This window comes from Castor canadensis, unplaced genomic scaffold (assembly GCF_047511655.1).
Source record: "Castor canadensis unplaced genomic scaffold, mCasCan1.hap1v2 HAP1_SCAFFOLD_775, whole genome shotgun sequence".
NCBI classification, from domain to species: Eukaryota; Metazoa; Chordata; class Mammalia; order Rodentia; family Castoridae; genus Castor; species Castor canadensis.
In genome coordinates this window covers 1,159-24,570 of record NW_027395446.1, presented here as the reverse complement: position 1 = coordinate 24,570, position 23,412 = coordinate 1,159, and the positions used below count along the sequence as shown (strand labels likewise).

Below are 23,412 nucleotides of genomic sequence, written 5' to 3'. Positions count from 1 at the left end.
AAAGAAGACATTACCAGACAGACAGACAGACAGACAGGGACACACAGACAAAGACAGCTAGAACGAGAGCCAGAAAGAGAGACGGACAAAGGGAGAGAGAGGGTGAAAGAAAGAGGAGAGAGACAGATGAGACAGATGAGACAGAGATAGACACAGAGAAAGAGAAGACATACACAGACAGACAAAGGGAGAGAAAGAGAGGAGAGAGCGAGAGAATATCCAGGTGATGTGAGAAGGAGGTAGGAAGGGCAAGTGGACCAGAATCGTGAATAATTCCCTGGGAGGCCACACATGGGCTTGTCAGGTATGTGTTTGGGGGCCTAGATTAAAAGAGACCCAAGGGACAGATGCAGGTCAGAATCCTTGAGCAAAGTTGTGGGTTGTAGGGCGTGAGGGGCGGTTAAGGTGGTTCGGAGGGATGAGAAGACTTGTCGTGGGTAAGCACAGCCTAGAGAACATAGAGTGTGCATATGCGATGATGTTAGTGGAGGTACTTTGAGGTCCCTGGTGTGCTTGGATGACTGCGTGACCGTGTAGGAGACACACGGCGTGTGACTGTTAGGAGAGAAGACTTCCTGTCTAGAGGTTTGGGAGCCATGGGCTTAACTTTCAGGGTGAAGAAAGGCCAAGGGACAGGGCGAGTGAGTGCAAGGATGCATTGCGGTTGGGGACGCCTGGACGCAGAATAGATTGCTGGTGACAGAAGGGCGAGGGAGAGCGAGCGAGAGAGATGCAAGGGATGAGGAGGCAGGTGTGAGAGGCGCCAGGGGTGAGGGAACTGTCTTGCAAGGGGCCGGCGGGTGGGACCCAGTTGGGTGAGTCGCGTGTGAGGCGAGCGCAGACGCAAGCGAGCAAGCGAGCGGGGCAGGTGCGTAGGTGCTGGTGCAGGTGCAGGCCAGGGGGGTGCAGCTGGAGCGGAAGGAGGCTGCGCTCTGCTTAGGCGCTGGGTCTGGAGGACCAAAAGGGGACCAGGCGCTGCATGGGCCGGGAATCGAACCCGGGCCTCCCGCGTGGCAGGCGAGAATTCTACCACTGAACCACCCATGCACCGGCGGCGGCCGCCATCCGACGCAGTCACAGCCGGCGCTCACCAGTTGTCCCGCGGGACACTGGTCCCCGGTCGGAGGCGAGCTGAGCCACACACTGTTCGCCTGGCGCGTGCACCAGGGGCCCGATGGCGCAGGGAGCAAAGGAGCAACCAGAAGGAGAGGCTGCTGGATCGTGGTGGTCGTGGCGGCGGTGGCGGTGGCAGCGGGTGTGTGCGGGAAGGCAGAAGTGTCGCGCGCTGGGGAGGGGCCGGGGGTGGGAGCGGGGAGAAGCGGACTCGCCCCGGTCTGCCCTTTCTCCGCCGCCCAGGCCCGTCACGCTGCCGCAAACGTGGCCCGTGCCTGAATCCCAATCAGGACAGGTGACCTGCGGCAGGCGCTGCTGAGCGCGCCTGTTGTGCTCAGCGCCTCGACGCGCAGAGATGGGGACCCAAGGCGCTGGTGCGCTTGGCGCTGGGGGCCTGGGGGTGAGGTGTGGCGCCGAGGTGGTCTCGGCAGGGGCTTGGAGTTTATGGGCCGGCCCGGGGTGGTAGAGGGCGAAGGTGGGGGGGGGGGTGGCTATCATTGCGGGTTTGGCCTGGCCTGCCGGGTGCTCTGCGCCTGGGGAATGGGGGCGTCGATGTGTGCGTGTGTGTGTGTGTGTGTGTGTTGTGTGTATGTGTGTAGGCAGAGGATGGAGGGTCTTGTGGGATGGTCGACGTGTCCCGTGGACCCGAATCCCCACTGCCCCTCCTCGCCGGCTCCCGTACCACCTGCGGGCCAAAGAAAGAGAGGCTCTTTTCCTCTGGGGAAAGAGCCGAGGAGGTGATTCAGAGAAACCACCTCTGCGTGTCCGAATGGCCTGTGGCGGAGGGTTGAAGGCGCCGGCGCTTGCGACACTGGGGTTTATGCGCGAGCCTTTCGGGTGGGCGCCAGGAGCGGAGGGGCGGAGGCGTGCGACCACGGGGGCGAGAGATTGGAGAGTGGGCAAAGAGGGCGCGAGCCGGGAAGAGGGCATCGGTGGGCGTCTCCGGGGCTAAAAGGTGGGCTTGTCAGGAGTGGGATTCGAACCCACGCCTCCAGGGGAGACTGCGACCTGAACGCAGCGCCTTAGACCGCTCGGCCATCCTGACGGCGGGCCTGGGCGCGTGGCCGCTCCCCTGGCTGGGACCCGGCGCGGACGCCCGGTACCGTTCCTCGGCGTGGGTGCGCAAGCGGCGGAGGGCAAGCCAAGTCAGTCTCTGCCGCTCGCTGCGGCGTGCAGGCCGCCACGCCCTCCTCCCCTCCTCCCCGAGCGGCGCTTGCTAGTCCGCGCGTCTTCCCCTCCTCCCGGCGCGGTGGCTCGATGCCCGCGTCGGAGGCGGCGGGGCAGGGCGCACCGGGTTGGCTGGGTGGCAGCCGGGTGCAGCTCGAGGTCAGGCTCCGGACCGGGTCGGCTCGCCTCGCCTTTGTCCAGAGTGCTTTGTTGTGTGAGCGTGTGTCCCGCACGTGCCAGATGCTTGCGGTGGGCAGGCGGACGAGGGAGGGCAGGGCCGGGCGTACCAGGGCTCGGGACAGCGGACTGGCGCCCAGAGGGCGGGGCGGGCGTCGCTGTCCTCGTTAGTATAGTGGTGAGTATCCCCGCCTGTCACGCGGGAGACCGGGGTTCGATTCCCCGACGGGGAGGCAGCCGCCCTTTTTGGCCACCGGCGCGAGGTCTGCGACCCAGCCTCTCGCCCTCAAGGGGCGTGCCCTTCTTCCTCCCTCCGCCCACCGCCACCTGGTACCTGGCCTGCCACGTGGTCGCCCCAGACGAGCGGCCCTGCCCGCCCTGCTGGGCCCGGCCAGGCCAGGCCAGGCCAGGCCCGCGCCACCCGAAGTCCTTGTGGGAATGGGCTCCGTGAGGCCGGCAGGGGCAGGAAAGCGTGGGAGGCGACCGAGTGAGTGAGGACCGTCCTTCTGGCTGTCGGGCCGTGGCGGCGGCGTCGCTGGGCCCCGCGCCTGGCCCCACGCCGCAACGTGGAGCCGAGGGCTCAGTCGGGAGCAGCACGGCTGCAGCAGAAGGCCGGCGCAGCGGAGCTGCTGGGCTCTGGGCTGGCCTGGCGCTTTTTGGCGCCGTGGCAGCCAAGAGCTGCGGGCGTCGGGCAGGCCCGCGTCAGGTGGTGGCGGCGCTCGCTCGTGGCAGTCCCCGCCGGCCTGTGGGCGCTGGCCGGGCCGTGCGGCGTTGGTGGTATAGTGGTGAGCATAGCTGCCTTCCAAGCAGTTGACCCGGGTTCGATTCCCGGCCAACGCAGCGGGCTGACCTTTTGCCGAGGCCCGGGGCCGCAGAGGGCGGCCGGGCTGGCACGCAGCTGTGCTTGCAGGCGCGGGAGGGTGTGTGGCAGAAGGAGGCGCGGCGATGTTTTGAGGGTGCCCCGAGCAGGAGGGGAGCTGCTAAGGCTGAGGGCGGTCGGGTTGCCAGGGGCGCCGGGTGGGCTGGCGGGATTTGGTTAGCAAGTGAAGCCCAGCCGGCGGTGCAGGTGCCAGGCGCCAGGCGCCAAGCTGCCAGCTGCCAGCTGCCAGCTCGAGAGGAGGCGCTGGCTCCAGGGCGGGAGCGCGGGGCACGCAGGCCGACGTTCCCTGGTGGTCTAGTGGTTAGGATTCGGCGCTCTCACCGCCGCGGCCCGGGTTCGATTCCCGGTCAGGGAAGCCTTTCTTCTTCTTCTCCGCCGTCCACCACCGACGTCGGCTTCGTCTTCGCACCACACCTCCCCTTTTGGCCAACAGGCCCGCCCGGTCCACCTACGCCCCAATGAGACGGGACTTCCCGCCCAGCCCTTGTCCGTCAGCGCTTCCTTTTCTCCTGGCTGGCCCGCTCGCCCGCCCTCCACCCATCTTCACCCTTCAGCGTGTCCCCTCTTCCTTGCCCTAGGCTCACCCAAGGGCCCTCGCAGCCCCACGCACACAGGCCAGGTCAGCCTCTCTACTCCTCTGGCTGCCAGCGGACCCACCACCCTCCACCACCACCCCCATCGCCGTCACCACCACCCCCATCGCCACCACCACTACCACCACTACCATCACCAGCGGCCAACAGCACCCACCCACCAATGCAGGACGATCGCTGGTTCCTCACTCCTCTCGCTACAGCTTCCCGCCTCTCCCTTCCCCTCCCCTCCGCTGTCCCCCCAGTCCCCTCCCCTCCCTTCCCCTCCCCTGCCGTCCCCTCTCCTTTCACACAGAAGGCACAAGCACCCACGCACGCACAAGGTGCTGAGAACTGAGGGAAAACCAGAGCGGTTCCTTGCTCTTCATGCCTCAAGAAACACCGTGCCCTTCATCCGCTTCACCTGCTCTTCCTGAGACTTCAGTCACCTTCCCCCTGGCCTCAGCCCATAGATAGAGAGCCTCAAAATCCAATGCACGGAGAGGTGAGTTGGAGACTCGGGCCCTCCCGGTTCCTCGTGCTCGGCTGCCTCCTACAGAAACTCTTGCTGTTTTGTGAAAGGAAACTCCACGTGGATTTCGTGATTGGAATACCACACGGCTGGCAACGCCAGACTGGCTCCTTCGCTCCCTCACCCCTCGCCCCATCGCCCCATCGCCCATTCTCTCACTGGCTGCTTCCTCCCTCATGAACTCCTCTAACCCGCCCGCTCACTTTCCCAATCAGCCACCCACTCCTTCACTGCTTCACTGCTTCTCTCACCCTCCCACCTAGCCACCCACTCATTCGCTCAACCACCCTGCCAACCCAGCCACCCATCCACTCAGTAGTGGGGGCCTCTAAGGGGCCAGGACTGTCCCACGACACTGCTCGGTCAAGGGCTCCACCTGTGTGTGACAGCGGCTTTGAAGGGGGTGCCGGTGGGGGTGTGTGGGGGGGAAGGCCGTCGGCGCTAGCGGAGCCTGAGCCAGGGAGGCGGAGGTGTGTGGAGACGTGTGGGGAGCTAGACCACCGGGTGGGCGTTTGGCGGTAGCAGAAGCCGGGCGATGAAGAAATTGGTGGTGACACAGCCAAGGGCCAAGCTGACCCGAGCGGGAGTGGGCCACGAGGGTGGGGGGACATTGGCTGGCAATACCTAGGCTCGGAATCCTATCCCCAGATGGCCAGGGACAAATGGAGAATGTCCATCTACACAGCGCCTAGATTGGATGTGTTGGAGTAGTTCCCCACTGCCGCCTCACCACAGGGCCACCCGGCTCTTCATCCCTCTGTCCGGCTTGCTCTGTGACTGCTCCCCAAAGTCAACCGCACAGCTCAGTCGGCTGGCTGCCCAAAGTTTGTTGACAGCGAAGATGACCGCTGACGTCCAGTCAAGGACCCATAGTGTGCTGTGGGCGGGACTAGGGCGAGGTCAAGGCGCCGCGGCCGCGCCCGGAGAGGATTCCCTATGGCGATACACACCCCGACCGGCGGCCAGGGCAGTTTTCTTGCCCGTGGGTCTTGGGTGGATGAACGGGAACCGTCGTCCCGGGCGGGACACCGCGCAGGCCGGGACAAAGGTCGTGACAGCAGAAAGAGGACAGAAGGACACATGGCGCCCGGGCTTGGATGGTGGCTAGAAGAGGTGTGTGTGTGTGTGTGTGTGTGTGTGTGTGTGTGTGTGTGTGTGTTTGTGTGTGTGTGTGCGGGAGAGTGCGCCCAGGTGCGAGCATGATGGGCGGGCAGGGCTGAGAGCCCCGCTGGCAGTCGGGCAGAGATTCTGAGGACCACCCCATGGATGGGAGCGTGGGAGCGACTCGCCCGAGGATGGCGCTGTCCTCCGCTTCCACTGTGGACGAGGGGCTGGCTCGAGATCCCAGGAGCCCTGGGAGGCCAGGTCAGGGGAGCTCCAGCGGTCAGACGTTGTCAACTGAGGACCTGGGAGACAGGGGCATGGCGAGGGATGCCTGGCGGCTGGGTGGGGAGCCCAGGGCCTGGGTAGGGGCAGCGGGCCTGCCGGGAGGGCGAGTCTGGAGGCGGAAAGGAACATCCGATTGGCGACCGGTGGAAGGAAGATCCAACCCCTTGTGGTCAGAGAGGTACCCGGTGACCCCCCGGGCCAGATGGTCTGGAGGCGACCAGAATAACGAGTGGCTCTGGGGTGAGTCGGGAAGTACTCCAGGGTGCCAGACAGTGCACAGGGAGAGTTGTAGAGACAGGGAGACAGAGTGAAAGAGAGATGAGAGACAGAGAGAGTAGAGGGAGAAAGATAGACCCAGAGAAAGAAGACATTACCAGACAGACAGACAGACAGACAGGGACACACAGACAAAGACAGCTAGAACGAGAGCCAGAAAGAGAGACGGACAAAGGGAGAGAGAGGGTGAAAGAAAGAGGAGAGAGACAGATGAGACAGATGAGACAGAGATAGACACAGAGAAAGAGAAGACATACACAGACAGACAAAGGGAGAGAAAGAGAGGAGAGAGCGAGAGAATATCCAGGTGATGTGAGAAGGAGGTAGGAAGGGCAAGTGGACCAGAATCGTGAATAATTCCCTGGGAGGCCACACATGGGCTTGTCAGGTATGTGTTTGGGGGCCTAGATTAAAAGAGACCCAAGGGACAGATGCAGGTCAGAATCCTTGAGCAAAGTTGTGGGTTGTAGGGCGTGAGGGGCGGTTAAGGTGGTTCGGAGGGATGAGAAGACTTGTCGTGGGTAAGCACAGCCTAGAGAACATAGAGTGTGCATATGCGATGATGTTAGTGGAGGTACTTTGAGGTCCCTGGTGTGCTTGGATGACTGCGTGACCGTGTAGGAGACACACGGCGTGTGACTGTTAGGAGAGAAGACTTCCTGTCTAGAGGTTTGGGAGCCATGGGCTTAACTTTCAGGGTGAAGAAAGGCCAAGGGACAGGGCGAGTGAGTGCAAGGATGCATTGCGGTTGGGGACGCCTGGACGCAGAATAGATTGCTGGTGACAGAAGGGCGAGGGAGAGCGAGCGAGAGAGATGCAAGGGATGAGGAGGCAGGTGTGAGAGGCGCCAGGGGTGAGGGAGCTGTCTTGCAAGGGGCCGGCGGGTGGGACCCAGTTGGGTGAGTCGCGTGTGAGGCGAGCGCAGACGCAAGCGAGCAAGCGAGCGGGGCAGGTGCGTAGGTGCTGGTGCAGGTGCAGGCCAGGGGGGTGCAGCTGGAGCGGAAGGAGGCTGCGCTCTGCTTAGGCGCTGGGTCTGGAGGACCAAAAGGGGACCAGGCGCTGCATGGGCCGGGAATCGAACCCGGGCCTCCCGCGTGGCAGGCGAGAATTCTACCACTGAACCACCCATGCACCGGCGGCGGCCGCCATCCGACGCAGTCACAGCCGGCGCTCACCAGTTGTCCCGCGGGACACTGGTCCCCGGTCGGAGGCGAGCTGAGCCACACACTGTTCGCCTGGCGCGTGCACCAGGGGCCCGATGGCGCAGGGAGCAAAGGAGCAACCAGAAGGAGAGGCTGCTGGATCGTGGTGGTCGTGGCGGCGGTGGCGGTGGCAGCGGGTGTGTGCGGGAAGGCAGAAGTGTCGCGCGCTGGGGAGGGGCCGGGGGTGGGAGCGGGGAGAAGCGGACTCGCCCCGGTCTGCCCTTTCTCCGCCGCCCAGGCCCGTCACGCTGCCGCAAACGTGGCCCGTGCCTGAATCCCAATCAGGACAGGTGACCTGCGGCAGGCGCTGCTGAGCGCGCCTGTTGTGCTCAGCGCCTCGACGCGCAGAGATGGGGACCCAAGGCGCTGGTGCGCTTGGCGCTGGGGGCCTGGGGGTGAGGTGTGGCGCCGAGGTGGTCTCGGCAGGGGCTTGGAGTTTATGGGCCGGCCCGGGGTGGTAGAGGGCGAAGGTGGGGGGGGGTGGCTATCATTGCGGGTTTGGCCTGGCCTGCCGGGTGCTCTGCGCCTGGGGAATGGGGGCGTCGATGTGTGCGTGTGTGTGTGTGTGTGTGTGTGTTGTGTGTATGTGTGTAGGCAGAGGATGGAGGGTCTTGTGGGATGGTCGACGTGTCCCGTGGACCCGAATCCCCACTGCCCCTCCTCGCCGGCTCCCGTACCACCTGCGGGCCAAAGAAAGAGAGGCTCTTTTCCTCTGGGGAAAGAGCCGAGGAGGTGATTCAGAGAAACCACCTCTGCGTGTCCGAATGGCCTGTGGCGGAGGGTTGAAGGCGCCGGCGCTTGCGACACTGGGGTTTATGCGCGAGCCTTTCGGGTGGGCGCCAGGAGCGGAGGGGCGGAGGCGTGCGACCACGGGGGCGAGAGATTGGAGAGTGGGCAAAGAGGGCGCGAGCCGGGAAGAGGGCATCGGTGGGCGTCTCCGGGGCTAAAAGGTGGGCTTGTCAGGAGTGGGATTCGAACCCACGCCTCCAGGGGAGACTGCGACCTGAACGCAGCGCCTTAGACCGCTCGGCCATCCTGACGGCGGGCCTGGGCGCGTGGCCGCTCCCCTGGCTGGGACCCGGCGCGGACGCCCGGTACCGTTCCTCGGCGTGGGTGCGCAAGCGGCGGAGGGCAAGCCAAGTCAGTCTCTGCCGCTCGCTGCGGCGTGCAGGCCGCCACGCCCTCCTCCCCTCCTCCCCGAGCGGCGCTTGCTAGTCCGCGCGTCTTCCCCTCCTCCCGGCGCGGTGGCTCGATGCCCGCGTCGGAGGCGGCGGGGCAGGGCGCACCGGGTTGGCTGGGTGGCAGCCGGGTGCAGCTCGAGGTCAGGCTCCGGACCGGGTCGGCTCGCCTCGCCTTTGTCCAGAGTGCTTTGTTGTGTGAGCGTGTGTCCCGCACGTGCCAGATGCTTGCGGTGGGCAGGCGGACGAGGGAGGGCAGGGCCGGGCGTACCAGGGCTCGGGACAGCGGACTGGCGCCCAGAGGGCGGGGCGGGCGTCGCTGTCCTCGTTAGTATAGTGGTGAGTATCCCCGCCTGTCACGCGGGAGACCGGGGTTCGATTCCCCGACGGGGAGGCAGCCGCCCTTTTTGGCCACCGGCGCGAGGTCTGCGACCCAGCCTCTCGCCCTCAAGGGGCGTGCCCTTCTTCCTCCCTCCGCCCACCGCCACCTGGTACCTGGCCTGCCACGTGGTCGCCCCAGACGAGCGGCCCTGCCCGCCCTGCTGGGCCCGGCCAGGCCAGGCCAGGCCAGGCCCGCGCCACCCGAAGTCCTTGTGGGAATGGGCTCCGTGAGGCCGGCAGGGGCAGGAAAGCGTGGGAGGCGACCGAGTGAGTGAGGACCGTCCTTCTGGCTGTCGGGCCGTGGCGGCGGCGTCGCTGGGCCCCGCGCCTGGCCCCACGCCGCAACGTGGAGCCGAGGGCTCAGTCGGGAGCAGCACGGCTGCAGCAGAAGGCCGGCGCAGCGGAGCTGCTGGGCTCTGGGCTGGCCTGGCGCTTTTTGGCGCCGTGGCAGCCAAGAGCTGCGGGCGTCGGGCAGGCCCGCGTCAGGTGGTGGCGGCGCTCGCTCGTGGCAGTCCCCGCCGGCCTGTGGGCGCTGGCCGGGCCGTGCGGCGTTGGTGGTATAGTGGTGAGCATAGCTGCCTTCCAAGCAGTTGACCCGGGTTCGATTCCCGGCCAACGCAGCGGGCTGACCTTTTGCCGAGGCCCGGGGCCGCAGAGGGCGGCCGGGCTGGCACGCAGCTGTGCTTGCAGGCGCGGGAGGGTGTGTGGCAGAAGGAGGCGCGGCGATGTTTTGAGGGTGCCCCGAGCAGGAGGGGAGCTGCTAAGGCTGAGGGCGGTCGGGTTGCCAGGGGCGCCGGGTGGGCTGGCGGGATTTGGTTAGCAAGTGAAGCCCAGCCGGCGGTGCAGGTGCCAGGCGCCAGGCGCCAAGCTGCCAGCTGCCAGCTGCCAGCTCGAGAGGAGGCGCTGGCTCCAGGGCGGGAGCGCGGAGAACGCAGGCCGACGCTCCCTGGTGGTCTAGTGGTTAGGATTCGGCGCTCTCACCGCCGCGGCCCGGGTTCGATTCCCGGTCAGGGAAGCCTTTCTTCTTCTTCTCCGCCGTCCACCACCGACGTCGGCTTCGTCTTCGCACCACACCTCCCCTTTTGGCCAACAGGCCCGCCCGGTCCACCTACGCCCCAATGAGACGGGACTTCCCGCCCAGCCCTTGTCCGTCAGCGCTTCCTTTTCTCCTGGCTGGCCCGCTCGCCCGCCCTCCACCCATCTTCACCCTTCAGCGTGTCCCCTCTTCCTTGCCCTAGGCTCACCCAAGGGCCCTCGCAGCCCCACGCACACAGGCCAGGTCAGCCTCTCTACTCCTCTGGCTGCCAGCGGACCCACCACCCTCCACCACCACCCCCATCGCCGTCACCACCACCCCCATCGCCACCACCACTACCACCACTACCATCACCAGCGGCCAACAGCACCCACCCACCAATGCAGGACGATCGCTGGTTCCTCACTCCTCTCGCTACAGCTTCCCGCCTCTCCCTTCCCCTCCCCTCCGCTGTCCCCCCAGTCCCCTCCCCTCCCTTCCCCTCCCCTGCCGTCCCCTCTCCTTTCACACAGAAGGCACAAGCACCCACGCACGCACAAGGTGCTGAGAACTGAGGGAAAACCAGAGCGGTTCCTTGCTCTTCATGCCTCAAGAAACACCGTGCCCTTCATCCGCTTCACCTGCTCTTCCTGAGACTTCAGTCACCTTCCCCCTGGCCTCAGCCCATAGATAGAGAGCCTCAAAATCCAATGCACGGAGAGGTGAGTTGGAGACTCGGGCCCTCCCGGTTCCTCGTGCTCGGCTGCCTCCTACAGAAACTCTTGCTGTTTTGTGAAAGGAAACTCCACGTGGATTTCGTGATTGGAATACCACACGGCTGGCAACGCCAGACTGGCTCCTTCGCTCCCTCACCCCTCGCCCCATCGCCCCATCGCCCATTCTCTCACTGGCTGCTTCCTCCCTCATGAACTCCTCTAACCCGCCCGCTCACTTTCCCAATCAGCCACCCACTCCTTCACTGCTTCACTGCTTCTCTCACCCTCCCACCTAGCCACCCACTCATTCGCTCAACCACCCTGCCAACCCAGCCACCCATCCACTCAGTAGTGGGGGCCTCTAAGGGGCCAGGACTGTCCCACGACACTGCTCGGTCAAGGGCTCCACCTGTGTGTGACAGCGGCTTTGAAGGGGGTGCCGGTGGGGGTGTGTGGGGGGGAAGGCCGTCGGCGCTAGCGGAGCCTGAGCCAGGGAGGCGGAGGTGTGTGGAGACGTGTGGGGAGCTAGACCACCGGGTGGGCGTTTGGCGGTAGCAGAAGCCGGGCGATGAAGAAATTGGTGGTGACACAGCCAAGGGCCAAGCTGACCCGAGCGGGAGTGGGCCACGAGGGTGGGGGGACATTGGCTGGCAATACCTAGGCTCGGAATCCTATCCCCAGATGGCCAGGGACAAATGGAGAATGTCCATCTACACAGCGCCTAGATTGGATGTGTTGGAGTAGTTCCCCACTGCCGCCTCACCACAGGGCCACCCGGCTCTTCATCCCTCTGTCCGGCTTGCTCTGTGACTGCTCCCCAAAGTCAACCGCACAGCTCAGTCGGCTGGCTGCCCAAAGTTTGTTGACAGCGAAGATGACCGCTGACGTCCAGTCAAGGACCCATAGTGTGCTGTGGGCGGGACTAGGGCGAGGTCAAGGCGCCGCGGCCGCGCCCGGAGAGGATTCCCTATGGCGATACACACCCCGACCGGCGGCCAGGGCAGTTTTCTTGCCCGTGGGTCTTGGGTGGATGAACGGGAACCGTCGTCCCGGGCGGGACACCGCGCAGGCCGGGACAAAGGTCGTGACAGCAGAAAGAGGACAGAAGGACACATGGCGCCCGGGCTTGGATGGTGGCTAGAAGAGGTGTGTGTGTGTGTGTGTGTGTGTGTGTGTGTGTGTGTGTTTGTGTGTGTGTGTGCGGGAGAGTGCGCCCAGGTGCGAGCATGATGGGCGGGCAGGGCTGAGAGCCCCGCTGGCAGTCGGGCAGAGATTCTGAGGACCACCCCATGGATGGGAGCGTGGGAGCGACTCGCCCGAGGATGGCGCTGTCCTCCGCTTCCACTGTGGACGAGGGGCTGGCTCGAGATCCCAGGAGCCCTGGGAGGCCAGGTCAGGGGAGCTCCAGCGGTCAGACGTTGTCAACTGAGGACCTGGGAGACAGGGGCATGGCGAGGGATGCCTGGCGGCTGGGTGGGGAGCCCAGGGCCTGGGTAGGGGCAGCGGGCCTGCCGGGAGGGCGAGTCTGGAGGCGGAAAGGAACATCCGATTGGCGACCGGTGGAAGGAAGATCCAACCCCTTGTGGTCAGAGAGGTACCCGGTGACCCCCCGGGCCAGATGGTCTGGAGGCGACCAGAATAACGAGTGGCTCTGGGGTGAGTCGGGAAGTACTCCAGGGTGCCAGACAGTGCACAGGGAGAGTTGTAGAGACAGGGAGACAGAGTGAAAGAGAGATGAGAGACAGAGAGAGTAGAGGGAGAAAGATAGACCCAGAGAAAGAAGACATTACCAGACAGACAGACAGACAGACAGGGACACACAGACAAAGACAGCTAGAACGAGAGCCAGAAAGAGAGACGGACAAAGGGAGAGAGAGGGTGAAAGAAAGAGGAGAGAGACAGATGAGACAGATGAGACAGAGATAGACACAGAGAAAGAGAAGACATACACAGACAGACAAAGGGAGAGAAAGAGAGGAGAGAGCGAGAGAATATCCAGGTGATGTGAGAAGGAGGTAGGAAGGGCAAGTGGACCAGAATCGTGAATAATTCCCTGGGAGGCCACACATGGGCTTGTCAGGTATGTGTTTGGGGGCCTAGATTAAAAGAGACCCAAGGGACAGATGCAGGTCAGAATCCTTGAGCAAAGTTGTGGGTTGTAGGGCGTGAGGGGCGGTTAAGGTGGTTCGGAGGGATGAGAAGACTTGTCGTGGGTAAGCACAGCCTAGAGAACATAGAGTGTGCATATGCGATGATGTTAGTGGAGGTACTTTGAGGTCCCTGGTGTGCTTGGATGACTGCGTGACCGTGTAGGAGACACACGGCGTGTGACTGTTAGGAGAGAAGACTTCCTGTCTAGAGGTTTGGGAGCCATGGGCTTAACTTTCTCAGGGTGAAGAAAGGCCAAGGGACAGGGCGAGTGAGTGCAAGGATGCATTGCGGTTGGGGACGCCTGGACGCAGAATAGATTGCTGGTGACAGAAGGGCGAGGGAGAGCGAGCGAGAGAGATGCAAGGGATGAGGAGGCAGGTGTGAGAGGCGCCAGGGGTGAGGGAGCTGTCTTGCAAGGGGCCGGCGGGTGGGACCCAGTTGGGTGAGTCGCGTGTGAGGCGAGCGCAGACGCAAGCGAGCAAGCGAGCGGGGCAGGTGCGTAGGTGCTGGTGCAGGTGCAGGCCAGGGGGGTGCAGCTGGAGCGGAAGGAGGCTGCGCTCTGCTTAGGCGCTGGGTCTGGAGGACCAAAAGGGGACCAGGCGCTGCATGGGCCGGGAATCGAACCCGGGCCTCCCGCGTGGCAGGCGAGAATTCTACCACTGAACCACCCATGCACCGGCGGCGGCCGCCATCCGACGCAGTCACAGCCGGCGCTCACCAGTTGTCCCGCGGGACACTGGTCCCCGGTCGGAGGCGAGCTGAGCCACACACTGTTCGCCTGGCGCGTGCACCAGGGGCCCGATGGCGCAGGGAGCAAAGGAGCAACCAGAAGGAGAGGCTGCTGGATCGTGGTGGTCGTGGCGGCGGTGGCGGTGGCAGCGGGTGTGTGCGGGAAGGCAGAAGTGTCGCGCGCTGGGGAGGGGCCGGGGGTGGGAGCGGGGAGAAGCGGACTCGCCCCGGTCTGCCCTTTCTCCGCCGCCCAGGCCCGTCACGCTGCCGCAAACGTGGCCCGTGCCTGAATCCCAATCAGGACAGGTGACCTGCGGCAGGCGCTGCTGAGCGCGCCTGTTGTGCTCAGCGCCTCGACGCGCAGAGATGGGGACCCAAGGCGCTGGTGCGCTTGGCGCTGGGGGCCTGGGGGTGAGGTGTGGCGCCGAGGTGGTCTCGGCAGGGGCTTGGAGTTTATGGGCCGGCCCGGGGTGGTAGAGGGCGAAGGTGGGGGGGGGTGGCTATCATTGCGGGTTTGGCCTGGCCTGCCGGGTGCTCTGCGCCTGGGGAATGGGGGCGTCGATGTGTGCGTGTGTGTGTGTGTGTGTGTGTGTTGTGTGTATGTGTGTAGGCAGAGGATGGAGGGTCTTGTGGGATGGTCGACGTGTCCCGTGGACCCGAATCCCCACTGCCCCTCCTCGCCGGCTCCCGTACCACCTGCGGGCCAAAGAAAGAGAGGCTCTTTTCCTCTGGGGAAAGAGCCGAGGAGGTGATTCAGAGAAACCACCTCTGCGTGTCCGAATGGCCTGTGGCGGAGGGTTGAAGGCGCCGGCGCTTGCGACACTGGGGTTTATGCGCGAGCCTTTCGGGTGGGCGCCAGGAGCGGAGGGGCGGAGGCGTGCGACCACGGGGGCGAGAGATTGGAGAGTGGGCAAAGAGGGCGCGAGCCGGGAAGAGGGCATCGGTGGGCGTCTCCGGGGCTAAAAGGTGGGCTTGTCAGGAGTGGGATTCGAACCCACGCCTCCAGGGGAGACTGCGACCTGAACGCAGCGCCTTAGACCGCTCGGCCATCCTGACGGCGGGCCTGGGCGCGTGGCCGCTCCCCTGGCTGGGACCCGGCGCGGACGCCCGGTACCGTTCCTCGGCGTGGGTGCGCAAGCGGCGGAGGGCAAGCCAAGTCAGTCTCTGCCGCTCGCTGCGGCGTGCAGGCCGCCACGCCCTCCTCCCCTCCTCCCCGAGCGGCGCTTGCTAGTCCGCGCGTCTTCCCCTCCTCCCGGCGCGGTGGCTCGATGCCCGCGTCGGAGGCGGCGGGGCAGGGCGCACCGGGTTGGCTGGGTGGCAGCCGGGTGCAGCTCGAGGTCAGGCTCCGGACCGGGTCGGCTCGCCTCGCCTTTGTCCAGAGTGCTTTGTTGTGTGAGCGTGTGTCCCGCACGTGCCAGATGCTTGCGGTGGGCAGGCGGACGAGGGAGGGCAGGGCCGGGCGTACCAGGGCTCGGGACAGCGGACTGGCGCCCAGAGGGCGGGGCGGGCGTCGCTGTCCTCGTTAGTATAGTGGTGAGTATCCCCGCCTGTCACGCGGGAGACCGGGGTTCGATTCCCCGACGGGGAGGCAGCCGCCCTTTTTGGCCACCGGCGCGAGGTCTGCGACCCAGCCTCTCGCCCTCAAGGGGCGTGCCCTTCTTCCTCCCTCCGCCCACCGCCACCTGGTACCTGGCCTGCCACGTGGTCGCCCCAGACGAGCGGCCCTGCCCGCCCTGCTGGGCCCGGCCAGGCCAGGCCAGGCCAGGCCCGCGCCACCCGAAGTCCTTGTGGGAATGGGCTCCGTGAGGCCGGCAGGGGCAGGAAAGCGTGGGAGGCGACCGAGTGAGTGAGGACCGTCCTTCTGGCTGTCGGGCCGTGGCGGCGGCGTCGCTGGGCCCCGCGCCTGGCCCCACGCCGCAACGTGGAGCCGAGGGCTCAGTCGGGAGCAGCACGGCTGCAGCAGAAGGCCGGCGCAGCGGAGCTGCTGGGCTCTGGGCTGGCCTGGCGCTTTTTGGCGCCGTGGCAGCCAAGAGCTGCGGGCGTCGGGCAGGCCCGCGTCAGGTGGTGGCGGCGCTCGCTCGTGGCAGTCCCCGCCGGCCTGTGGGCGCTGGCCGGGCCGTGCGGCGTTGGTGGTATAGTGGTGAGCATAGCTGCCTTCCAAGCAGTTGACCCGGGTTCGATTCCCGGCCAACGCAGCGGGCTGACCTTTTGCCGAGGCCCGGGGCCGCAGAGGGCGGCCGGGCTGGCACGCAGCTGTGCTTGCAGGCGCGGGAGGGTGTGTGGCAGAAGGAGGCGCGGCGATGTTTTGAGGGTGCCCCGAGCAGGAGGGGAGCTGCTAAGGCTGAGGGCGGTCGGGTTGCCAGGGGCGCCGGGTGGGCTGGCGGGATTTGGTTAGCAAGTGAAGCCCAGCCGGCGGTGCAGGTGCCAGGCGCCAGGCGCCAAGCTGCCAGCTGCCAGCTGCCAGCTCGAGAGGAGGCGCTGGCTCCAGGGCGGGAGCGCGGAGAACGCAGGCCGACGCTCCCTGGTGGTCTAGTGGTTAGGATTCGGCGCTCTCACCGCCGCGGCCCGGGTTCGATTCCCGGTCAGGGAAGCCTTTCTTCTTCTTCTCCGCCGTCCACCACCGACGTCGGCTTCGTCTTCGCACCACACCTCCCCTTTTGGCCAACAGGCCCGCCCGGTCCACCTACGCCCCAATGAGACGGGACTTCCCGCCCAGCCCTTGTCCGTCAGCGCTTCCTTTTCTCCTGGCTGGCCCGCTCGCCCGCCCTCCACCCATCTTCACCCTTCAGCGTGTCCCCTCTTCCTTGCCCTAGGCTCACCCAAGGGCCCTCGCAGCCCCACGCACACAGGCCAGGTCAGCCTCTCTACTCCTCTGGCTGCCAGCGGACCCACCACCCTCCACCACCACCCCCATCGCCGTCACCACCACCCCCATCGCCACCACCACTACCACCACTACCATCACCAGCGGCCAACAGCACCCACCCACCAATGCAGGACGATCGCTGGTTCCTCACTCCTCTCGCTACAGCTTCCCGCCTCTCCCTTCCCCTCCCCTCCGCTGTCCCCCCAGTCCCCTCCCCTCCCTTCCCCTCCCCTGCCGTCCCCTCTCCTTTCACACAGAAGGCACAAGCACCCACGCACGCACAAGGTGCTGAGAACTGAGGGAAAACCAGAGCGGTTCCTTGCTCTTCATGCCTCAAGAAACACCGTGCCCTTCATCCGCTTCACCTGCTCTTCCTGAGACTTCAGTCACCTTCCCCCTGGCCTCAGCCCATAGATAGAGAGCCTCAAAATCCAATGCACGGAGAGGTGAGTTGGAGACTCGGGCCCTCCCGGTTCCTCGTGCTCGGCTGCCTCCTACAGAAACTCTTGCTGTTTTGTGAAAGGAAACTCCACGTGGATTTCGTGATTGGAATACCACACGGCTGGCAACGCCAGACTGGCTCCTTCGCTCCCTCACCCCTCGCCCCATCGCCCCATCGCCCATTCTCTCACTGGCTGCTTCCTCCCTCATGAACTCCTCTAACCCGCCCGCTCACTTTCCCAATCAGCCACCCACTCCTTCACTGCTTCACTGCTTCTCTCACCCTCCCACCTAGCCACCCACTCATTCGCTCAACCACCCTGCCAACCCAGCCACCCATCCACTCAGTAGTGGGGGCCTCTAAGGGGCCAGGACTGTCCCACGACACTGCTCGGTCAAGGGCTCCACCTGTGTGTGACAGCGGCTTTGAAGGGGGTGCCGGTGGGGGTGTGTGGGGGGGAAGGCCGTCGGCGCTAGCGGAGCCTGAGCCAGGGAGGCGGAGGTGTGTGGAGACGTGTGGGGAGCTAGACCACCGGGTGGGCGTTTGGCGGTAGCAGAAGCCGGGCGATGAAGAAATTGGTGGTGACACAGCCAAGGGCCAAGCTGACCCGAGCGGGAGTGGGCCACGAGGGTGGGGGGACATTGGCTGGCAATACCTAGGCTCGGAATCCTATCCCCAGATGGCCAGGGACAAATGGAGAATGTCCATCTACACAGCGCCTAGATTGGATGTGTTGGAGTAGTTCCCCACTGCCGCCTCACCACAGGGCCACCCGGCTCTTCATCCCTCTGTCCGGCTTGCTCTGTGACTGCTCCCCAAAGTCAACCGCACAGCTCAGTCGGCTGGCTGCCCAAAGTTTGTTGACAGCGAAGATGACCGCTGACGTCCAGTCAAGGACCCATAGTGTGCTGTGGGCGGGACTAGGGCGAGGTCAAGGCGCCGCGGCCGCGCCCGGAGAGGATTCCCTATGGCGATACACACCCCGACCGGCGGCCAGGGCAGTTTTCTTGCCCGTGGGTCTTGGGTGGATGAACGGGAACCGTCGTCCCGGGCGGGACACCGCGCAGGCCGGGACAAAGGTCGTGACAGCAGAAAGAGGACAGAAGGACACATGGCGCCCGGGCTTGGATGGTGGCTAGAAGAGGTGTGTGTGTGTGTGTGTGTGTGTGTGTGTGTGTGTGTGTGTTTGTGTGTGTGTGTGCGGGAGAGTGCGCCCAGGTGCGAGCATGATGGGCGGGCAGGGCTGAGAGCCCCGCTGGCAGTCGGGCAGAGATTCTGAGGACCACCCCATGGATGGGAGCGTGGGAGCGACTCGCCCGAGGATGGCGCTGTCCTCCGCTTCCACTGTGGACGAGGGGCTGGCTCGAGATCCCAGGAGCCCTGGGAGGCCAGGTCAGGGGAGCTCCAGCGGTCAGACGTTGTCAACTGAGGACCTGGGAGACAGGGGCATGGCGAGGGATGCCTGGCGGCTGGGTGGGGAGCCCAGGGCCTGGGTAGGGGCAGCGGGCCTGCCGGGAGGGCGAGTCTGGAGGCGGAAAGGAACATCCGATTGGCGACCGGTGGAAGGAAGATCCAACCCCTTGTGGTCAGAGAGGTACCCGGTGACCCCCCGGGCCAGATGGTCTGGAGGCGACCAGAATAACGAGTGGCTCTGGGGTGAGTCGGGAAGTACTCCAGGGTGCCAGACAGTGCACAGGGAGAGTTGTAGAGACAGGGAGACAGAGTGAAAGAGAGATGAGAGACAGAGAGAGTAGAGGGAGAAAGATAGACCCAGAGAAAGAAGACATTACCAGACAGACAGACAGACAGACAGGGACACACAGACAAAGACAGCTAGAACGAGAGCCAGAAAGAGAGACGGACAAAGGGAGAGAGAGGGTGAAAGAAAGAGGAGAGAGACAGATGAGACAGATGAGACAGAGATAGACACAGAGAAAGAGAAGACATACACAGACAGACAAAGGGAGAGAAAGAGAGGAGAGAGCGAGAGAATATCCAGGTGATGTGAGAAGGAGGTAGGAAGGGCAAGTGGACCAGAATCGTGAATAATTCCCTGGGAGGCCACACATGGGCTTGTCAGGTATGTGTTTGGGGGCCTAGATTAAAAGAGACCCAAGGGACAGATGCAGGTCAGAATCCTTGAGCAAAGTTGTGGGTTGTAGGGCGTGAGGGGCGGTTAAGGTGGTTCGGAGGGATGAGAAGACTTGTCGTGGGTAAGCACAGCCTAGAGAACATAGAGTGTGCATATGCGATGATGTTAGTGGAGGTACTTTGAGGTCCCTGGTGTGCTTGGATGACTGCGTGACCGTGTAGGAGACACACGGCGTGTGACTGTTAGGAGAGAAGACTTCCTGTCTAGAGGTTTGGGAGCCATGGGCTTAACTTTCAGGGTGAAGAAAGGCCAAGGGACAGGGCGAGTGAGTGCAAGGATGCATTGCGGTTGGGGACGCCTGGACGCAGAATAGATTGCTGGTGACAGAAGGGCGAGGGAGAGCGAGCGAGAGAGATGCAAGGGATGAGGAGGCAGGTGTGAGAGGCGCCAGGGGTGAGGGAGCTGTCTTGCAAGGGGCCGGCGGGTGGGACCCAGTTGGGTGAGTCGCGTGTGAGGCGAGCGCAGACGCAAGCGAGCAAGCGAGCGGGGCAGGTGCGTAGGTGCTGGTGCAGGTGCAGGCCAGGGGGGTGCAGCTGGAGCGGAAGGAGGCTGCGCTCTGCTTAGGCGCTGGGTCTGGAGGACCAAAAGGGGACCAGGCGCTGCATGGGCCGGGAATCGAACCCGGGCCTCCCGCGTGGCAGGCGAGAATTCTACCACTGAACCACCCATGCACCGGCGGCGGCCGCCATCCGACGCAGTCACAGCCGGCGCTCACCAGTTGTCCCGCGGGACACTGGTCCCCGGTCGGAGGCGAGCTGAGCCACACACTGTTCGCCTGGCGCGTGCACCAGGGGCCCGATGGCGCAGGGAGCAAAGGAGCAACCAGAAGGAGAGGCTGCTGGATCGTGGTGGTCGTGGCGGCGGTGGCGGTGGCAGCGGGTGTGTGCGGGAAGGCAGAAGTGTCGCGCGCTGGGGAGGGGCCGGGGGTGGGAGCGGGGAGAAGCGGACTCGCCCCGGTCTGCCCTTTCTCCGCCGCCCAGGCCCGTCACGCTGCCGCAAACGTGGCCCGTGCCTGAATCCCAATCAGGACAGGTGACCTGCGGCAGGCGCTGCTGAGCGCGCCTGTTGTGCTCAGCGCCTCGACGCGCAGAGATGGGGACCCAAGGCGCTGGTGCGCTTGGCGCTGGGGGCCTGGGGGTGAGGTGTGGCGCCGAGGTGGTCTCGGCAGGGGCTTGGAGTTTATGGGCCGGCCCGGGGTGGTAGAGGGCGAAGGTGGGGGGGGGTGGCTATCATTGCGGGTTTGGCCTGGCCTGCCGGGTGCTCTGCGCCTGGGGAATGGGGGCGTCGATGTGTGCGTGTGTGTGTGTGTGTGTGTGTGTTGTGTGTATGTGTGTAGGCAGAGGATGGAGGGTCTTGTGGGATGGTCGACGTGTCCCGTGGACCCGAATCCCCACTGCCCCTCCTCGCCGGCTCCCGTACCACCTGCGGGCCAAAGAAAGAGAGGCTCTTTTCCTCTGGGGAAAGAGCCGAGGAGGTGATTCAGAGAAACCACCTCTGCGTGTCCGAATGGCCTGTGGCGGAGGGTTGAAGGCGCCGGCGCTTGCGACACTGGGGTTTATGCGCGAGCCTTTCGGGTGGGCGCCAGGAGCGGAGGGGCGGAGGCGTGCGACCACGGGGGCGAGAGATTGGAGAGTGGGCAAAGAGGGCGCGAGCCGGGAAGAGGGCATCGGTGGGCGTCTCCGGGGCTAAAAGGTGGGCTTGTCAGGAGTGGGATTCGAACCCACGCCTCCAGGGGAGACTGCGACCTGAACGCAGCGCCTTAGACCGCTCGGCCATCCTGACGGCGGGCCTGGGCGCGTGGCCGCTCCCCTGGCTGGGACCCGGCGCGGACGCCCGGTACCGTTCCTCGGCGTGGGTGCGCAAGCGGCGGAGGGCAAGCCAAGTCAGTCTCTGCCGCTCGCTGCGGCGTGCAGGCCGCCACGCCCTCCTCCCCTCCTCCCCGAGCGGCGCTTGCTAGTCCGCGCGTCTTCCCCTCCTCCCGGCGCGGTGGCTCGATGCCCGCGTCGGAGGCGGCGGGGCAGGGCGCACCGGGTTGGCTGGGTGGCAGCCGGGTGCAGCTCGAGGTCAGGCTCCGGACCGGGTCGGCTCGCCTCGCCTTTGTCCAGAGTGCTTTGTTGTGTGAGCGTGTGTCCCGCACGTGCCAGATGCTTGCGGTGGGCAGGCGGACGAGGGAGGGCAGGGCCGGGCGTACCAGGGCTCGGGACAGCGGACTGGCGCCCAGAGGGCGGGGCGGGCGTCGCTGTCCTCGTTAGTATAGTGGTGAGTATCCCCGCCTGTCACGCGGGAGACCGGGGTTCGATTCCCCGACGGGGAGGCAGCCGCCCTTTTTGGCCACCGGCGCGAGGTCTGCGACCCAGCCTCTCGCCCTCAAGGGGCGTGCCCTTCTTCCTCCCTCCGCCCACCGCCACCTGGTACCTGGCCTGCCACGTGGTCGCCCCAGACGAGCGGCCCTGCCCGCCCTGCTGGGCCCGGCCAGGCCAGGCCAGGCCAGGCCCGCGCCACCCGAAGTCCTTGTGGGAATGGGCTCCGTGAGGCCGGCAGGGGCAGGAAAGCGTGGGAGGCGACCGAGTGAGTGAGGACCGTCCTTCTGGCTGTCGGGCCGTGGCGGCGGCGTCGCTGGGCCCCGCGCCTGGCCCCACGCCGCAACGTGGAGCCGAGGGCTCAGTCGGGAGCAGCACGGCTGCAGCAGAAGGCCGGCGCAGCGGAGCTGCTGGGCTCTGGGCTGGCCTGGCGCTTTTTGGCGCCGTGGCAGCCAAGAGCTGCGGGCGTCGGGCAGGCCCGCGTCAGGTGGTGGCGGCGCTCGCTCGTGGCAGTCCCCGCCGGCCTGTGGGCGCTGGCCGGGCCGTGCGGCGTTGGTGGTATAGTGGTGAGCATAGCTGCCTTCCAAGCAGTTGACCCGGGTTCGATTCCCGGCCAACGCAGCGGGCTGACCTTTTGCCGAGGCCCGGGGCCGCAGAGGGCGGCCGGGCTGGCACGCAGCTGTGCTTGCAGGCGCGGGAGGGTGTGTGGCAGAAGGAGGCGCGGCGATGTTTTGAGGGTGCCCCGAGCAGGAGGGGAGCTGCTAAGGCTGAGGGCGGTCGGGTTGCCAGGGGCGCCGGGTGGGCTGGCGGGATTTGGTTAGCAAGTGAAGCCCAGCCGGCGGTGCAGGTGCCAGGCGCCAGGCGCCAAGCTGCCAGCTGCCAGCTGCCAGCTCGAGAGGAGGCGCTGGCTCCAGGGCGGGAGCGCGGAGAACGCAGGCCGACGCTCCCTGGTGGTCTAGTGGTTAGGATTCGGCGCTCTCACCGCCGCGGCCCGGGTTCGATTCCCGGTCAGGGAAGCCTTTCTTCTTCTTCTCCGCCGTCCACCACCGACGTCGGCTTCGTCTTCGCACCACACCTCCCCTTTTGGCCAACAGGCCCGCCCGGTCCACCTACGCCCCAATGAGACGGGACTTCCCGCCCAGCCCTTGTCCGTCAGCGCTTCCTTTTCTCCTGGCTGGCCCGCTCGCCCGCCCTCCACCCATCTTCACCCTTCAGCGTGTCCCCTCTTCCTTGCCCTAGGCTCACCCAAGGGCCCTCGCAGCCCCACGCACACAGGCCAGGTCAGCCTCTCTACTCCTCTGGCTGCCAGCGGACCCACCACCCTCCACCACCACCCCCATCGCCGTCACCACCACCCCCATCGCCACCACCACTACCACCACTACCATCACCAGCGGCCAACAGCACCCACCCACCAATGCAGGACGATCGCTGGTTCCTCACTCCTCTCGCTACAGCTTCCCGCCTCTCCCTTCCCCTCCCCTCCGCTGTCCCCCCAGTCCCCTCCCCTCCCTTCCCCTCCCCTGCCGTCCCCTCTCCTTTCACACAGAAGGCACAAGCACCCACGCACGCACAAGGTGCTGAGAACTGAGGGAAAACCAGAGCGGTTCCTTGCTCTTCATGCCTCAAGAAACACCGTGCCCTTCATCCGCTTCACCTGCTCTTCCTGAGACTTCAGTCACCTTCCCCCTGGCCTCAGCCCATAGATAGAGAGCCTCAAAATCCAATGCACGGAGAGGTGAGTTGGAGACTCGGGCCCTCCCGGTTCCTCGTGCTCGGCTGCCTCCTACAGAAACTCTTGCTGTTTTGTGAAAGGAAACTCCACGTGGATTTCGTGATTGGAATACCACACGGCTGGCAACGCCAGACTGGCTCCTTCGCTCCCTCACCCCTCGCCCCATCGCCCCATCGCCCATTCTCTCACTGGCTGCTTCCTCCCTCATGAACTCCTCTAACCCGCCCGCTCACTTTCCCAATCAGCCACCCACTCCTTCACTGCTTCACTGCTTCTCTCACCCTCCCACCTAGCCACCCACTCATTCGCTCAACCACCCTGCCAACCCAGCCACCCATCCACTCAGTAGTGGGGGCCTCTAAGGGGCCAGGACTGTCCCACGACACTGCTCGGTCAAGGGCTCCACCTGTGTGTGACAGCGGCTTTGAAGGGGGTGCCG

General features: G+C 65.3%; 20 non-coding genes across 20 annotated transcripts; 12 read left to right on the top strand and 8 right to left on the bottom strand.

Moving 5' to 3' along the window:
- Positions 1-976: 976 nt before the first annotated feature.
- Positions 977-1,047, bottom strand: Trnag-gcc (transfer RNA glycine (anticodon GCC)). The gene has a single exon. It is a non-coding gene; the product is annotated as a tRNA-Gly (tRNA).
- A 1,028-nt stretch (positions 1,048-2,075) lies between these two features.
- Trnal-cag (transfer RNA leucine (anticodon CAG)) lies at positions 2,076-2,158 on the bottom strand. The gene has a single exon. It is a non-coding gene; the product is annotated as a tRNA-Leu (tRNA).
- Positions 2,159-2,618: 460 nt separating this feature from the next.
- Positions 2,619-2,690, top strand: Trnad-guc (transfer RNA aspartic acid (anticodon GUC)). The gene has a single exon. It is a non-coding gene; the product is annotated as a tRNA-Asp (tRNA).
- Positions 2,691-3,225: 535 nt separating this feature from the next.
- Positions 3,226-3,297, top strand: Trnag-ucc (transfer RNA glycine (anticodon UCC)). The gene has a single exon. It is a non-coding gene; the product is annotated as a tRNA-Gly (tRNA).
- A 323-nt stretch (positions 3,298-3,620) lies between these two features.
- Trnae-cuc (transfer RNA glutamic acid (anticodon CUC)) lies at positions 3,621-3,692 on the top strand. Its single transcript has one exon. It is a non-coding gene; the product is annotated as a tRNA-Glu (tRNA).
- Positions 3,693-7,166: 3,474 nt separating this feature from the next.
- Trnag-gcc (transfer RNA glycine (anticodon GCC)) lies at positions 7,167-7,237 on the bottom strand. The gene has a single exon. It is a non-coding gene; the product is annotated as a tRNA-Gly (tRNA).
- Positions 7,238-8,265: 1,028 nt separating this feature from the next.
- Positions 8,266-8,348, bottom strand: Trnal-cag (transfer RNA leucine (anticodon CAG)). The gene has a single exon. It is a non-coding gene; the product is annotated as a tRNA-Leu (tRNA).
- Positions 8,349-8,808: 460 nt separating this feature from the next.
- Positions 8,809-8,880, top strand: Trnad-guc (transfer RNA aspartic acid (anticodon GUC)). The gene has a single exon. It is a non-coding gene; the product is annotated as a tRNA-Asp (tRNA).
- A 535-nt stretch (positions 8,881-9,415) lies between these two features.
- Positions 9,416-9,487, top strand: Trnag-ucc (transfer RNA glycine (anticodon UCC)). Its single transcript has one exon. It is a non-coding gene; the product is annotated as a tRNA-Gly (tRNA).
- A 323-nt stretch (positions 9,488-9,810) lies between these two features.
- Positions 9,811-9,882, top strand: Trnae-cuc (transfer RNA glutamic acid (anticodon CUC)). Its single transcript has one exon. It is a non-coding gene; the product is annotated as a tRNA-Glu (tRNA).
- A 3,470-nt stretch (positions 9,883-13,352) lies between these two features.
- Trnag-gcc (transfer RNA glycine (anticodon GCC)) lies at positions 13,353-13,423 on the bottom strand. The gene has a single exon. It is a non-coding gene; the product is annotated as a tRNA-Gly (tRNA).
- A 1,028-nt stretch (positions 13,424-14,451) lies between these two features.
- On the bottom strand, positions 14,452-14,534 carry Trnal-cag (transfer RNA leucine (anticodon CAG)). The gene has a single exon. It is a non-coding gene; the product is annotated as a tRNA-Leu (tRNA).
- A 460-nt stretch (positions 14,535-14,994) lies between these two features.
- Trnad-guc (transfer RNA aspartic acid (anticodon GUC)) lies at positions 14,995-15,066 on the top strand. Its single transcript has one exon. It is a non-coding gene; the product is annotated as a tRNA-Asp (tRNA).
- Positions 15,067-15,601: 535 nt separating this feature from the next.
- On the top strand, positions 15,602-15,673 carry Trnag-ucc (transfer RNA glycine (anticodon UCC)). The gene has a single exon. It is a non-coding gene; the product is annotated as a tRNA-Gly (tRNA).
- Positions 15,674-15,996: 323 nt separating this feature from the next.
- Positions 15,997-16,068, top strand: Trnae-cuc (transfer RNA glutamic acid (anticodon CUC)). The gene has a single exon. It is a non-coding gene; the product is annotated as a tRNA-Glu (tRNA).
- Positions 16,069-19,538: 3,470 nt separating this feature from the next.
- On the bottom strand, positions 19,539-19,609 carry Trnag-gcc (transfer RNA glycine (anticodon GCC)). Its single transcript has one exon. It is a non-coding gene; the product is annotated as a tRNA-Gly (tRNA).
- Positions 19,610-20,637: 1,028 nt separating this feature from the next.
- Positions 20,638-20,720, bottom strand: Trnal-cag (transfer RNA leucine (anticodon CAG)). The gene has a single exon. It is a non-coding gene; the product is annotated as a tRNA-Leu (tRNA).
- A 460-nt stretch (positions 20,721-21,180) lies between these two features.
- Positions 21,181-21,252, top strand: Trnad-guc (transfer RNA aspartic acid (anticodon GUC)). The gene has a single exon. It is a non-coding gene; the product is annotated as a tRNA-Asp (tRNA).
- A 535-nt stretch (positions 21,253-21,787) lies between these two features.
- Trnag-ucc (transfer RNA glycine (anticodon UCC)) lies at positions 21,788-21,859 on the top strand. Its single transcript has one exon. It is a non-coding gene; the product is annotated as a tRNA-Gly (tRNA).
- Positions 21,860-22,182: 323 nt separating this feature from the next.
- Trnae-cuc (transfer RNA glutamic acid (anticodon CUC)) lies at positions 22,183-22,254 on the top strand. The gene has a single exon. It is a non-coding gene; the product is annotated as a tRNA-Glu (tRNA).
- The last annotated feature ends 1,158 nt before the right edge of the window (positions 22,255-23,412 follow it).